General features: G+C 37.1%; 1 long non-coding RNA gene across 1 annotated transcript in view; it reads right to left on the reverse strand.

Annotated features, from left to right (window-relative positions):
* Window positions 1–1,374: 1,374 nt before the first annotated feature.
* LOC140657497 (uncharacterized) overlaps window positions 1,375–13,906 on the reverse strand; it is a 55,142-nt gene continuing 42,610 nt past the window's right edge. The window contains exon 3 of the long non-coding RNA XR_012044369.1: window positions 1,375–1,509. This is a non-coding gene — a long non-coding RNA (uncharacterized lncRNA). The remainder of the gene's footprint in view (window positions 1,510–13,906) is intronic.

Here is a 13,906-nt window from a genome sequence, read left to right on the forward strand (position 1 = left end):
TAGCCATCACTGCATCAATGATACTCTGCCTCTATTGGGAAGCTTTTTTTACTCAGCCAGCAAAACCAGTAGTCTTTCATGCCTCTGCTTCTTTTTGTTGTTGTTTCAGTATTTACCTAAGTTCAAACAGTGCAAAATATGCTGGGTCTGAGTTCTCACTGCTTTGATACCCCTGTTTGAACAGTTCAAATCCTATTCTATCCCCAGACTTCTAGGGATCTCACAAAGTAAGCATTGCTCAGGACTCTTTTACTTAAAATTATACCCTACCTAGTAAATTCAACCATTACGCAGAATGGATCGAGCATGCTAGGAACATTCTTTACAAACCAACATTCAGTGCAAGCAGAAAAGGGACAAGGGCGAAAGAGAAATAATGGAAAAATCTGTAGGGCTTTTAGTGAAGGCAACTAATTCATTCAAATTCTTATTCTAGCCATAATCTGTTCCCAGTGGTACCCAAGAGGGGAGAGTGGGAAAGGAGGGATCAAATGTCTCTAAGAATATACATTAAGGAGAAAAATTATCCATGCACATCAAGCCTACTAACAGCAAGAGTAATATAATTTTTTAATATAGGCCTTGCTATTTAGATTAAAGTTACTCTTCTGCTTTACTCTGCAAAAGACTCCCAGTGGAGACTGTAAAAGAAAAAACACAGTTATTTCTTCCTGTCCCATCCATTTTAAGCCCACTGGCCAACAGGACAGAAAGACTACTAAAAGTACATGTGAACTCATAGTTCTTCCTTGGTATTTAAAAGAAATATATCCTCAATCAGATTTCTCCTTTATGAATTTAGCTAAATAATGCCATAGGGAGTGAGGGCAAGAGTAAACACACAAATAACCAGCTTCCTAGCTTCTGGTGGACCCAATGACTTATGGCATTATCTTTCAAGTTTCAGAAAATTAAGCTTTGAGTTACAGTATTTCCTTCACAGTCATTAACAGGTGTTTGTATTTTGAGTTTAAACTGCAAACTGTTTAATGTAGGGATAAAAGTATTTCAGTTTTTCCACTGTCAAGGGACAATACTAAGACATTTTCTTAGGCCTCCTGTGTATTGAGTTGACTAGGGTGCAAAATGGAGATTAGTGCCTACCGTTGTAAAGGGATCTTGGGATGCTAAGTGGCAAAACAGCAAATTAAGGGCTTTAAGGTCATGAAGCCTGTTGCGTAGTACAGTCACTGACACCATAGTTACCTAGACTTAGAAAATTACGTTTGGTTGCGTAAAGGTTCTGAACAGCAGCCACACAATTTATTAGAGGATGGAAAGAGGTATCTAAAACCAGCAGCAGATCCATTGCAATCATTTGTCTAGATGTAGATAGGCTCCAGAGACAGTTCCTTAAAAATGAGGACCGTGTCCCTTAAAGTCAGATATGGATCTTTGCTGCTGTGCGTTGCTTTCCAAGTTTGTTCTGTGTAGCCAGCATCAAGCAGTGCCTCATTCTGTTGGTTTGCGGATAACAGGTTGAAGTATTGACATGTGGAAAAGTCAAACCTGCAAGAAAAAATGAAGCATATTGGAGGCTCTTGTCTCATGTCACTTTCTCAGTTATTCTGTATCTTACAAAACAGTGTCACTTTGTCAAACATTTTGTGTTGCTTCTTATGTCTGTATCTTGAAAATTTCAAAGACGTTTAAATAGTAATACACAATGATCAGATAGACATCTGTCAAGCCCAGACATACCAGAAGCAATGATTTCCTGTGGCTGGTTTGGGACAGGGTGATTGATCAGATATTCTCTTTTGCTGTGACCTCCTGTAGAAGTCACAAGCAGAGTGTTTGCAGACATCTGCTTATTCATCCTCAGCCAAATTCGGATCTCTTAAAATTCAGAACAGTCCTATATTCATAACAGAGAAAGCTACCATGGTAATGCAGAACCTGGGAAGAAGAACAGTCATCTTTTTCTAGTAACAATATCACAAATATATTGCAAAAGTAATTCCAACACTTGAGCCAATATTATATCATTAAGTATCAAGTACAGGATTTTCAGTACTTCCTCACTCTGGCAAAGCTTTTAAAAATCTTATCCAGCATATCTCTTTGTGTGTTTCATTTTTTACAGTCTTTTTCTCCTTGCTGGTATTGTTGCCAATATGTCTCATAAAGTGTGTTTGCTATTTTCATAGTATTAGGGGTTTGTTTTTATTTTTTTACAAGCAAGGTGGAACCAAGTGCTTTAATTCTAAAAAAAAAAAAAGCTATTAAAAATGTGACTCACTAAATCCTGAAGCTCTTAAGCACTTCAAAATTATCTCATATACTACTTTAGACATTAGAGATTATGGGAGTCAAACATTATTTGTCATTTACCTTAGTGGTAATATGTCAGGTGTCTAATATTTGCCAATACTGAAAGAATGTGTGTCCAGGCTACTACCTTTAGTGAGGCTGTCATTCAGCCATTCATTTGGGCATACCTCTAATTTTAGATATGGACCCACTGAATCCAGCTCTTGCTTGAAGACATGAATGTAATTCAAGAACTTGCTGAATCAGAACCCAAAAGAGGTTCGTTTCAATCTACAAGGGCAGCCATTAGAGAGACTCTAGTTTAAACCACTTACAAATAAGAATTTTGACATATTTACACCCTTCTGCACTTCTTGTACCTACAGATAAATGATCCTCAAGATACAGACTCCAGCATATTGGAGCCCAAAACATTAGCTGACTTGCCAAAAACTATGCTTCAATTTAGTCTCAGAAACAGGAAAAAAATCTGGTTTCTCAATTAATATCTGCGAAATATACCATCTCCTTTTCTGTTATCCTTCCATTTCTGTTCTCTCCTGTCACTCCCTCCCACCCCTTTCTCCTGCAAAAGGATTAAATGAAAAATGTACAGAAAGGTCAAGGACAGAGAGTTTTGTTACTGATACTTAGAAGAGGTTTACAGTTAAGTACTGACAAGTACAGTCAGGAGTCATCCAGCTATATTCTCTTCCCTAAAAAAGAAAAAGATGAGGCATCCACCAGCAAATACATGCTATGGCCTTAGTGTATCCCATCAGTGATAGGCTATTAAAACAGCAATGTAATATACTACCCTTCATTACTATCCCTTGTCTCACTAAACATTTGTTTCACATCTATCAAGCCATTCAGTATTACTTTCTATTTTATATCATACTTAGTATTCCCGAAAAAAATAATTTCTTGCTCATTGGTATGGCATATGGCACAGACAATAGAAAAATACAGTTTCTGGATATTTTACTTCTTTATGGGCTGTGTTTGCCTCTATTTCTTTTTCTGCAGCTGTACTCACAGGGTTTGCACTCACAGCATCATGACTGCTGCATTTACAGTGTTGCTCTCTAGATGACTTACTCTTCTTTTTTTGTCAGTCTTTCTGGATTCTTTAATGGATCTGATTGATCAGAAGACAATAGAGCTGACACTTTAATTCAGCACTACCCAGTCTATGCTGCTGCAGTTCCTTAGAGTGCACTGAAATTCCAAAACATCCTACTTTTGATTAAAACAAACCCCCAAACATGTAAATTTGGTTCTAAAAATATTCAGCTTGCTTGTTCTCAGGTTTTGAATGTATCTGAAAACAGGAAGGGGGAGAAAGGAAATATTAGTTTAAAAAGACCACACACACTTTCAAATCAATATTATTGTTCAGCCGTACTACAAAAGAAATTTAAGGGAGGGTTTTGAATGAAACAAGGACCAGATGTTCACATTCTCCACAAGTGAACTTCCCGATTCCACCTAACCACAAAATCTTATGCAATAAAACCACCTTCTTAATCAGGCAAGGATCTAGGAAAAAAAAGGAAGCATTATCAAGCTGAGCAGGTTTTGTCCAGGTTGAAAAAAAAGCTCCACATGGTCCTAGTAGCCTCAAACTCTGCAATCATCAGGCGATAACCTCCTGTGTCACAGAAGCATCTGGGAACTTGAGAGTGGGGAATGGCTGGCCATTTATGACAAATGCAGTCTTGATCCAATTCCATCTGAGATTAACAGTGAAATCACCATTTCTTTTAAAGCTGAAGGAAATCCTCCATGACTTAGTCCATTAAAGAAAAAATAAGTCCTCCCCAAATCTACATTTTACAGTACTACTCCTTCAGACTTCTGAATATATAACCTAATATAATATATAACTTACATAGACTTAATAAAAAATATTAAAATATCTATTATACAAATGCATGTTACATCAAATAAAGCCATGATACATAATTGGTTGGATGTTTCATCTTTATTAAGCTGTGGTTTTCATTACAAACCTACCCAAATTTACCATCTTTGATGCCTTTGCAATGTTTGTCTTTTTTTAAACAAGAATTTTCTCTCTATCTCAGGTATCTTTTAATGTCCTGTTGTGAAGAACTTTATATGATTCTTTCACAATTTCATGAGTCTAGTTAAGGCATTTATTAACACTTAAGAAGGTAATTCCAATACTGTGGAATTACCGTGTTTTCTCTTGAGAACCAGAGAGGTCCCAGCTATAAAACTTTCCCTATCCCTGGAGCAACAGGACTGCAACATCACCCTGGAGAGCTTAGGCTGGAATTTTTAATTCTGCAGGGAAACAATGTCTTTATTCTTGCTTTAGACATTCAGACTGACTAATTAATAAAAACCAGAACCTGGACTATCACCTGACCCTGGCAACAGAAGTTTTTCATTTTATATCTAGTGTTCAGATTGTTATTATCACAATGAATGAATCTGCAATGCATATTGCAGTTTCAGTAACGCTTATTATGGATTGCCTACAGTCAGTACCTGTTTATGTCTAATTTTCTCTAAACAAAAGCTTTTTCCTGAGAAAACTGTAGTAATGTAAACTATGCTGTTTCATGTACTTGCTCATGTACGTGCTTTTTTGAGGAGATTTAAAATACTGAAAGGACTATCAGGGGCATTCTGATTAACCCTGAAAGCATGCAAATGGGAGGTGAAACACTTTGAATCACTTGTAAAAAGAAGATGTAATCAGATTATTTTTTTTTAAAGCTTGGATGTCCTCTGTGGAAGTCTGCACTGCCTTAGAACATGCATTTGTTGACAATTATTACTGGTGTCCCTAGACTGTCTTGTCTGAAGAAATGCTCTCTCCTGTACTTTTTTGTTTACAAATGTTGTCAATGGAGTGCATAGCTGTTTGAATAATACCGTAGACCTACTGGATATGAACTTGCTCTCTCACTGGAGAAAATGGGAGTAACTATGCCAAGTAATAAAAACATGCTGGTTTCAAATAAGTTTAAGGGCATACTCAGGGCAATATAGTGTTTTTTAATAAAGATATCAATGTGATAAATAAATAATAAGATATTAAATCTTAAATTCACTCTAAGGTAGATAGTACCTGTTTTTAAAAATTAATGAATTGAGCACAGAATTGTGGCACAGTTGAGAGAGATTTCAGGAGGAAGGATGACTTGTGCTGATGCGCTGGACTGGGACTTGAATGATCTTGGATTCGTTCCCAGCTCTGCCCTCAACTTCACCTAGAGCCACATATGCTTCTTTAGTCAACATTGCAAAGGTATTTAGATATTTGAAGATGCAGAGAGGTGTCTACTAAGGTTTTGAAAACACTTAACTACACTAGGCAATTATATCCTCTTGACTTTGAATTGGAGACCTGATCTCAAATGTGGCCTGTACACAAATGATAAATAGCATAAAGCCCTTGTTCAGACAATACCTTATCTAAGACTCAAATTGATCATCACACCTCAGCAACTGAATCACAAAGTTAAGTCAACACCTCCTCACTCCTGGGGACAGTTCACTTTCAGTAACTGACAGAATTTGAGTTGCTGTGATTTAGGGCACAGTTAGCCATCCATAGATCTTCTGAAGATTTCCTTCGCCTCCACCTCCCGTGGTCACTAAGTAGAGAATTTTGAACGGATATGTGCCCTTTGGTTACCAGAATAAGTCCCATCATTTAACCATGGATATCAATTTCTGGTTGAGGTTTCTTCATTGTTTGTTTTTCCCTCAGTATTGCTAGAAGAGAAATGTATTAATGTTCTCTGAAGAGATTCTAACTGGATCAGACAGTGTCATAAGAAAATTGTGAGCAGAATAATTTGTCATGCTAAGGCTAGACGTATTCTAAGAGAAAACAGAATGTAATTTCTTCTGTGTATAAATAATTGGGAATTCCGAAACATTTTCATTTTATTGTTTACTCACATAAAGATTCTAATTAGTGCAGATCACTGAAGCCCATGATCTTCTAACACCATTTGGAAAATCCACTGACAATAAGACTCTCTCATCTTCCTTAACCCTTCATGGTTAAATGATTTAAAATCAATCTAAGTGACAGAATAGATAGGAGTTATACTCTAACCTAAAGTCTGTCAAGCTCTAGAATTTAAGGTCCAGAAGAGGGACTAATTCCCAGAGACAATTTTTTTCTAGTGGGAATAATATATAAGTTTATCTTCAGGACAAGTGTGATAGCTTGTGCAGGATATCTTAGCTGCTTTAATCAAAGACTTTCTATGTAGGCAATGCACTGGGCTACTCCTGGAAGTAAAAGGGAGGAGGATGAGAACAGCAGGGGATAGAAGCTACAGCTATTGATACGATAAGCTCAGGATGGGTAACTCCACTGGACAAATACACTGTGTATGTTGATGTACTGGGTGCTTTCCAAGAATGCTGCAAAACAGAGCGCCCTTGCAGCCCTGAAATAACACACAAGGTCCACATCAAAGTCCTCAGGTGCAGCATAAAACTGGTTGGGAACTAACAGGTAGTCATGGGTAAAGGAATAGGGGATATGAAATCTTTAAGCTCTCCTCAGTTCCACCTCATAGAGGCTAAGTATAAGCTACTCTGTTCACTAAAAAACTCTGGCTTCCGATTACATATGAAAAGTCTCACAGTTGTCCTTGCAGTAGTCATGAAAGAATCCCCAGGTGCAAAGCACCAGCCAGGCTGGTTTTCCAACAGCTTCACAGATAGAATCCTTGGCCTTCGAGTGCTCTTCAGATCACAGTCTGATTTCCCCCTAACTAAACTTAATTGTCAAGTATTCTTGATAACGGTTTCATGAGTTATGGCAGTGGAGTACAGGTTCGGGCCCTAAAATACTCACTGAATACTCATAAGGATCCAGTACTATTTACAACATCACAAGCTCACCAAACTCCTCATGAGTGTCTACCATCAACAACATACTACACTGTGAATGCCAATAGGGGAGAAGAAATAGTTTCCTGTTAGGGGTAATGGTAGAAAAGACTGCATTCTATTCCCAGGCTTTTCAACACACATACATATAGTATTGCAGTAAAATCTTAGGAAGATATTAAAAAGGGGGAGAAAAAATGAAGATTTCCCCTGCTGGATATCTGTCAGTCATTTTTAGGCATGCTGCTAACATAACACTATTTGTTAAAAATTCTTGCACAATGCAACAGGACAGTTAGTGGGAGTAGAAACTATCCCTGAATAGCCACTGGCTCAAAAAATAGTTTGTGTGTAAAAATATGATCCCCCTCAGTATCACAAGAGAAGCAAGCTGTAGCAGTAGTAGCTAAAAATTGAATTTATGGTGTCATATATTGTTCATGAGGCAAGGCAAAATAAGGGAATGTAGTAGAAGATGGTTTGAAGAATCTCAGAAATAGTTTCTGACTGTGGAAAGGCAGTCAGACGTGTTGGAAGGAAGTTCATTCAACCTGGATGGTAAAATGGCAAAGAGAATATAACATGTTTCAAATGTGAAGGAATTTTATATTTTGATGGAATGCATACTTAAGCTGCATGTATATTTTAGCAACATAGCTTGGAAAAAGTATGTTTGTGGAAGTCAATTAAGTTGCTGGATTTTTTGGATCTGGGGGAAATTTCGTAAATTAATCCATCAAGTTGGTCCCTCGGTATTCTCAATAGTCAAATCCCATCAGACGTGTTAAAACTGAACTGTAGTAAAATACAGTGAATTTGGAATAATATAAATGAACATTGTGTATTTAGACTGTTTTATCTGCAGACAATTTGTCCTTGCTGAAATTTAAACCATGCTGAAACAACCTGCTCTGATACCTTCTGCCAAAATAGAATCTGCTGACTTTCTGTAAGGGATCAAGACATATGTGGCACCTAAAACTTCTTATGCTGTAAAAGGAGGAAAATGCTTTTTTAGAACCACTGGATGTACATCACAACTCACATTACAACAAGATTTAGCAAAATGAAAGCAGATGAAGCCGGAAATACGGTGTGATTGAACAGAATGGCTCTTATCACTTCTTGGGTGACTAAGTCACAGGAAAATTAAAGTATTTAGAGAGCTCCTCAAATGACCATAAAATCCTATTTCCATCCACTCAGCAAGCAAGCAAATGTTTCCAAAGTGGCCTGGAGGACATACTTGTAATATATGACAATACATGTGCCAACTTACACTGGTAGGCAACAAGAAAATCCTGTACTTTTTATCACAGACATCGAGAGAAAGTAGAACCCTTCACTTTTAAGCACAAATACTACAGTTATATACACATCATACTTCGTATACCACCTTTGTCCTGACCCAAGGTTAATACTATCCTTTGATCAGGAATCCTAAAACAAACATAAAAACAGCTGGACTGAAACACTGAAAAGCAAGAGCTGAGTCTTTCAAAGCCACTGAAAATATAAACACAACAACCTTTAATTTCAGTAGATAAAATTCACCTTTGAAAATTTCAGCAGAGATTACCTTTACCTCTTGCCAAAATATAAGCATCAAGTAAGGTTTTGAGCTGCTTAAAAGATCATGCAGAGTTTAGTTAAAATTTTGTTGGGTCAGCTGGCGTAGATGTGAGAGCCACCTCATCTTTTTCTAGGAACTTAGAATGGAGATCTTTTTCTTTGTATCATCCTTCCCTTTCAATTAAAACCTTTTCCTGATGATTTCTAGATACAAGAAAACTTTCCAAATAAGCAACTGAATTTAATGACTTTTCATGTTTAGAAAGGAACTGCAGCTTTCACACTTGAATGGGTATTCTATAGGAGTTTCTGCAAGGGTTCTGTTAGCAACAAAGCAACACTAATGGAAATACACCTCCAGAAAAAGACTGTCAATCTCTAATTTATATATGTTTAAACAAGTACAGTTGTACAGTTGGAATCAATTTTGAAATTCAAATGAGTTTGTACATACTCCTAGCCTGTCTGGAATTACTGTAGTTATAATATAAAATGATCAAAAGAGACATGAAATGAGCATTGAGACAGAAAGCTCAAACGATTGAACCTCTTTCCAAAAACCAAAATTAGAAATACCTCTCCTTCATTCAGTAATAATCTAAAATAACTCACGAGAAGGTTGGGAAAGAGCACGGGAAGAAATCTTAAAATCATGATCACTGAATGGAAGTGAAGGCAAATAATTGCTTAAAGATCCAACTCAATGAAAAAAAGTTAGTCTCATTATTTCATTAAAAGTTTATGCAAAAGGTAAAAATATTAGTTTAAAATAGAGATACAACAGACAAAACAGAAAATGCCTTTAGAAAATAGCAAAATATTTTAAAACCACCAGAATATTTACACTAAAATCTAATGTTTATAATTTAAAATATTGTTGTAACCTTTGAAAGGAGTCATGGCTCCAGTCCTCCTCAGTGGGTAGGACAAAACAAAACTCTCACAGTATATGATCACAGTATACATAATTGTGCCGCTATGCAGTCACAAATGCTGTCTGTGGAGATCTAACTCCACATTGTGTGGGTACAGGGATACTCATTTTAATTATTCTTAGTCCAGAGTCATGAGAAGAAAGCCTGCAGTTCACTGCAAATTTATTTATGCATAGTGGCTTGCTCGTAGGAACATTGTAAAAATGTTCAACACGTCTGATAAAAATGTGGAAAAGGAGAATGTGTGTGCATCTACCTCCTGTTTTCCTCTAGGAAAAAAAAAGGATAGTCTCAACTCAGAACTTCTGTCTTTATACAGTTAGATGATCTGATTCCCCTGTCATTGAACAGGTAGCTGATAACCACAAGCCACTATTCCACAGGCATTAATAATCACTTTGATTCCATTTTTACTTTCACATAGTTGCTACTGTCATGTGCAGATTACACTGCTGTGAGGTCACTCACTGCGTGACACTTTGCTTTTAAATTCTTGGGAAATATATGTTCCACTTAGTTGCAGACCCACACAATAATCTCCCACAGGCCATAGAAACGTCTATGCTAAACATCAGGCAGGCTTTGTGTGTGTGTGTCTGTGTTTAACATTTGCCTTTGTCAATATAACACTGCTCTGTAAAGATGTTTCCCAATTTGAGAGTGATATTCCCAGTAGTGTAAACCAGGGGAAAAGCTGTTTCAAATATCTACCATAGTATGTAGGATGCCAGCACTGTATAACCTCGGGGGGTCTCACTGTTGCCAAGCCCATGGCCACATCTAAATTCAATAAAGTGGGACAAATTGCTGTAGCCATAATAATCCTTAATGGAAAAGGATACCCTAGTGAGAGTACATTAATACATTGAGATGACATATCACTGTATTCTGGGAAGCAGTTACCAAAACGTGATATGGTCAAGGAACTTGTATGCTCCCAAATACTGCACCAATCATCCCAAATATTGCATATAAACACATGCATGTTGTCTGTATACAAAATAAATGAATAATTAAAATCTGTAAAGAAAACAGACTAAGCTGTTTGTTTTGCTATTTAAAACAACAGGCTTACACAGTGCAATGAAATATTTATTCACCATGTTTTCCTTTTGCTGATCTATTTTTCTGGATTGATTACCTTTGAAAGCTTTCCTGACGTGAGCTTTTGTACGCTGACGAAAGAGAGGTGAAGCGAAGCATCTTGATTAGGTACAATGCAGATCAGCTTCTAGTCAAGCTTACCAGACCAGGAAGAACAGAGAGCATGTGGTCAGAAGACTGCATCTATCATAACTTCGGTTTTATGGGGAAGAGTAATCCACCCTCACATTTTCACAGAAAGCAGAAGAACTAGCAGATAATACTTACAGCTGAGCTTTTAAATTGGCTGGCTCAGTTCTTTTGAGAAATAGTAACAGAAAGAGCGGTTAGAGTTGATTGTTGTGCAAGCTATAGCTGTCATAACAATTAATGTGCTGCCTCCTAATTAGTGGGTTTCAAACAAGAGCCATGCCTTGAGCCATGCCTGGATTCCTAAGGTCACCTGCCGTTAGCAAACTCTGATTATACTCGACTGCAACTCTATCAGTGTACATTGTCTATTCAAGTGTCCCTGAAAAAATATACTTTTTAACAAAAACTCACAGAAAGGTTTTTATGACTATCTACTGAACTTAAAAGACAAACAGACTTGCTGAACTACTTCTGCATAGTATATTAACATCCTCCAAGGGAGTATAACGTTTGTCCTTAACATATATGAGGGTCTAGCCCTACTATTAATAGGGGGGTAATGATACTTATTTTGGAGTAATGATACTTATTTTTTATTGGATGGGAGGAAATAGCCTTTGAGCAAACTGTTTGGAGTCCTCAAGCCTCCCCATATTGTTGTCTTCCCAAGCAAGTGGCCCAGGGAGGTATAGCCTATGAATACCACTGTGGTGGTATTTCTAAATGGCTAAAGCCTATGAATACCACTGCTTACATTGTGCAAGAAGATGGAAAAAGATGTGTCTATAACAGCTACAATTGTTAAGCTGCTATTTTAGCCAGTGCTAACCAGACGCTTTATCTGTGCATCACTAGCTTGCTTTCCAGTTGAACCCACTTAATTTTTAGTAACTGTTCTGACACAGATTATCATAAGTAGTTATGTGTTACCTGCCAGTGAAATAAATGAGACCTCTTTATTTCCCTGTAAAGTTATGCTGTGATTTGATAAACTAAGCCCAAAGTACACATAGAAGTTTATTCTATACATTATTGTCATTCAGTTACAAATCTCTTAGGATTTCAAAAATTTGTTTCATTTCTTTTTTTGCTTTGTAGGCAAAATGTAGTGAAAACAGTATTTTCTAACAAATAACCCTTTACTGAAATTGTAGTTTCATGGGTTTACTGTTTCCTAATTTATGGAAAACATGTAAGTACTATTAAAAATTATTACTAAATCCTCTAAGAAGTCCACACTGACTCCCAACAATAAGCTTCATCAAAAAGCTGTATTATTCAAGAGAAGAAAAAAAAAAACAACACAAAAACCCAAACAAAAATATGACACTTTTGCATATATATTATAGATGTTATGCTCCATCAGAGGCAAAAAAATTGTGCTGTCTAACATGAAAAGATCAGCATTGCAATGATAATCCTTGGTAACTACAGGCTGCATATGTCAGTGCCAACTAATTGCTGAACAACTTAGGGGGGACCTGGAGAGGTTTTAAGGCCTGATCAGTCTCTACAGTGATCTTGAATCTTTTGCACAGGCCACAAATCATGTAATTTAGCTGCCTTACAGTGACTCCAATTTATGCTGTGACATGGAAGACAACACAGCCCAAACCCGGAAAGGTGAAAGTGAAAGGGTGACAGCATCAGTTTTATGTACCTTGTTCTAACACTCCTCAGCTGTGATTCAAATTGAGATCTACCCATCACTTGGTTCCTCTTAAATAAACTGTTGTTCTCTGAATATACTATATCCTGTCATAAAACCCTTAAATAATACTTATTTGCTACAAAAACGGCAATCCTGTCCTAACTTTAACTCTGCTTACAGTTATCTATGTAATAATGTATGTTGAATGAATTATCAAATATGGCTGTGAATGAAATGAAATGCCAGACTTGCACTGATGCATGGTAGACAATTAAGTTGGATTATACACCACAGGATTCATATAATATGCGTAGTAAATTCTTCCATTCACAAGAATTGCCCCGCAAATGCCACAAAGGACTGATTAGCCCTTCTGCATCAGTTGTGTTTCAATCAACATGTCCCTTATATCTAGTGGTGTGTATTTTATACATGCTGATTGTTATTTCTTTTATTTTTTTTTTAATAGGAAGGGCAATGCTTTTTTGTACTATACCTCCCTGGGCCACTTGCTTGGGAAGACAACAATATGGGGAGGCTTGAGGACTCCAAACAGTTTGCTCAAAGGCTATTTCCTCCCATTCAATAAAAAATAAGTATCATTACTCCAGCTGTGTCTGTCTCTCTGGATAATTACAAGCAGTATTCATTGTGTCCTCTGTATTACAGCATCCATGAAGATAAGGACCCTGAGAATTGAGTGTCTGACACCTACTCCCTTTTTGCCAAACTGAAAAGATGACTTGAGCATGCTCTTGCAGCATCAGTCATCTCAGATCTGTATACTCAAGTAGTACAAGCCTTGCAAATAACTGCTCCCTTGCTGTATAGTAAATAATCTTATCAGGTACATACAATTCCTTAACAAAATAATTTATAAAATCCTTAACTTTTATTACACACAGGATAATTTGAAAAAAATTCAAAGAATTCATTAATTCTTAATACTACTAGTAGCAGAAGTTTAAAAGGAATACTAAAGTTTTGTAATTCATAACAGAATTAAATACCAAGTTGTCATGGTTTAGCCCCAGCCAGGAACTAAGCACCACGCAGCCGCTCGCTCACTCCCCCCTGGTGGGATGGGGGAGAGAATCGGAAGAGCAAAAGTAAGAAAACTCGAGGGTTGAGATAAAGACAGTTTAATAGGTAAAGCAAAAGCCGCGCATGCAAGCAAAGCAAAGCAAGGAATTCATTCACTGCTTCCCATGGGCAGGCAGGTGTTCAGCCATCTCCAGGAAAGCAGGGCTCCATCACGTGTAATGGTTACCTGGGAAGACAAACGCCATCACTCCAAATGTCCCCCCCTTCCTTCTTCTTTCCCAGCTTTATATACTGAGCGTGACATCATGTGGTATGGAATAGC

Source organism: Ciconia boyciana, chromosome 10 (assembly GCF_034638445.1).
Source record: "Ciconia boyciana chromosome 10, ASM3463844v1, whole genome shotgun sequence".
NCBI classification, from domain to species: domain Eukaryota; kingdom Metazoa; phylum Chordata; class Aves; order Ciconiiformes; family Ciconiidae; genus Ciconia; species Ciconia boyciana.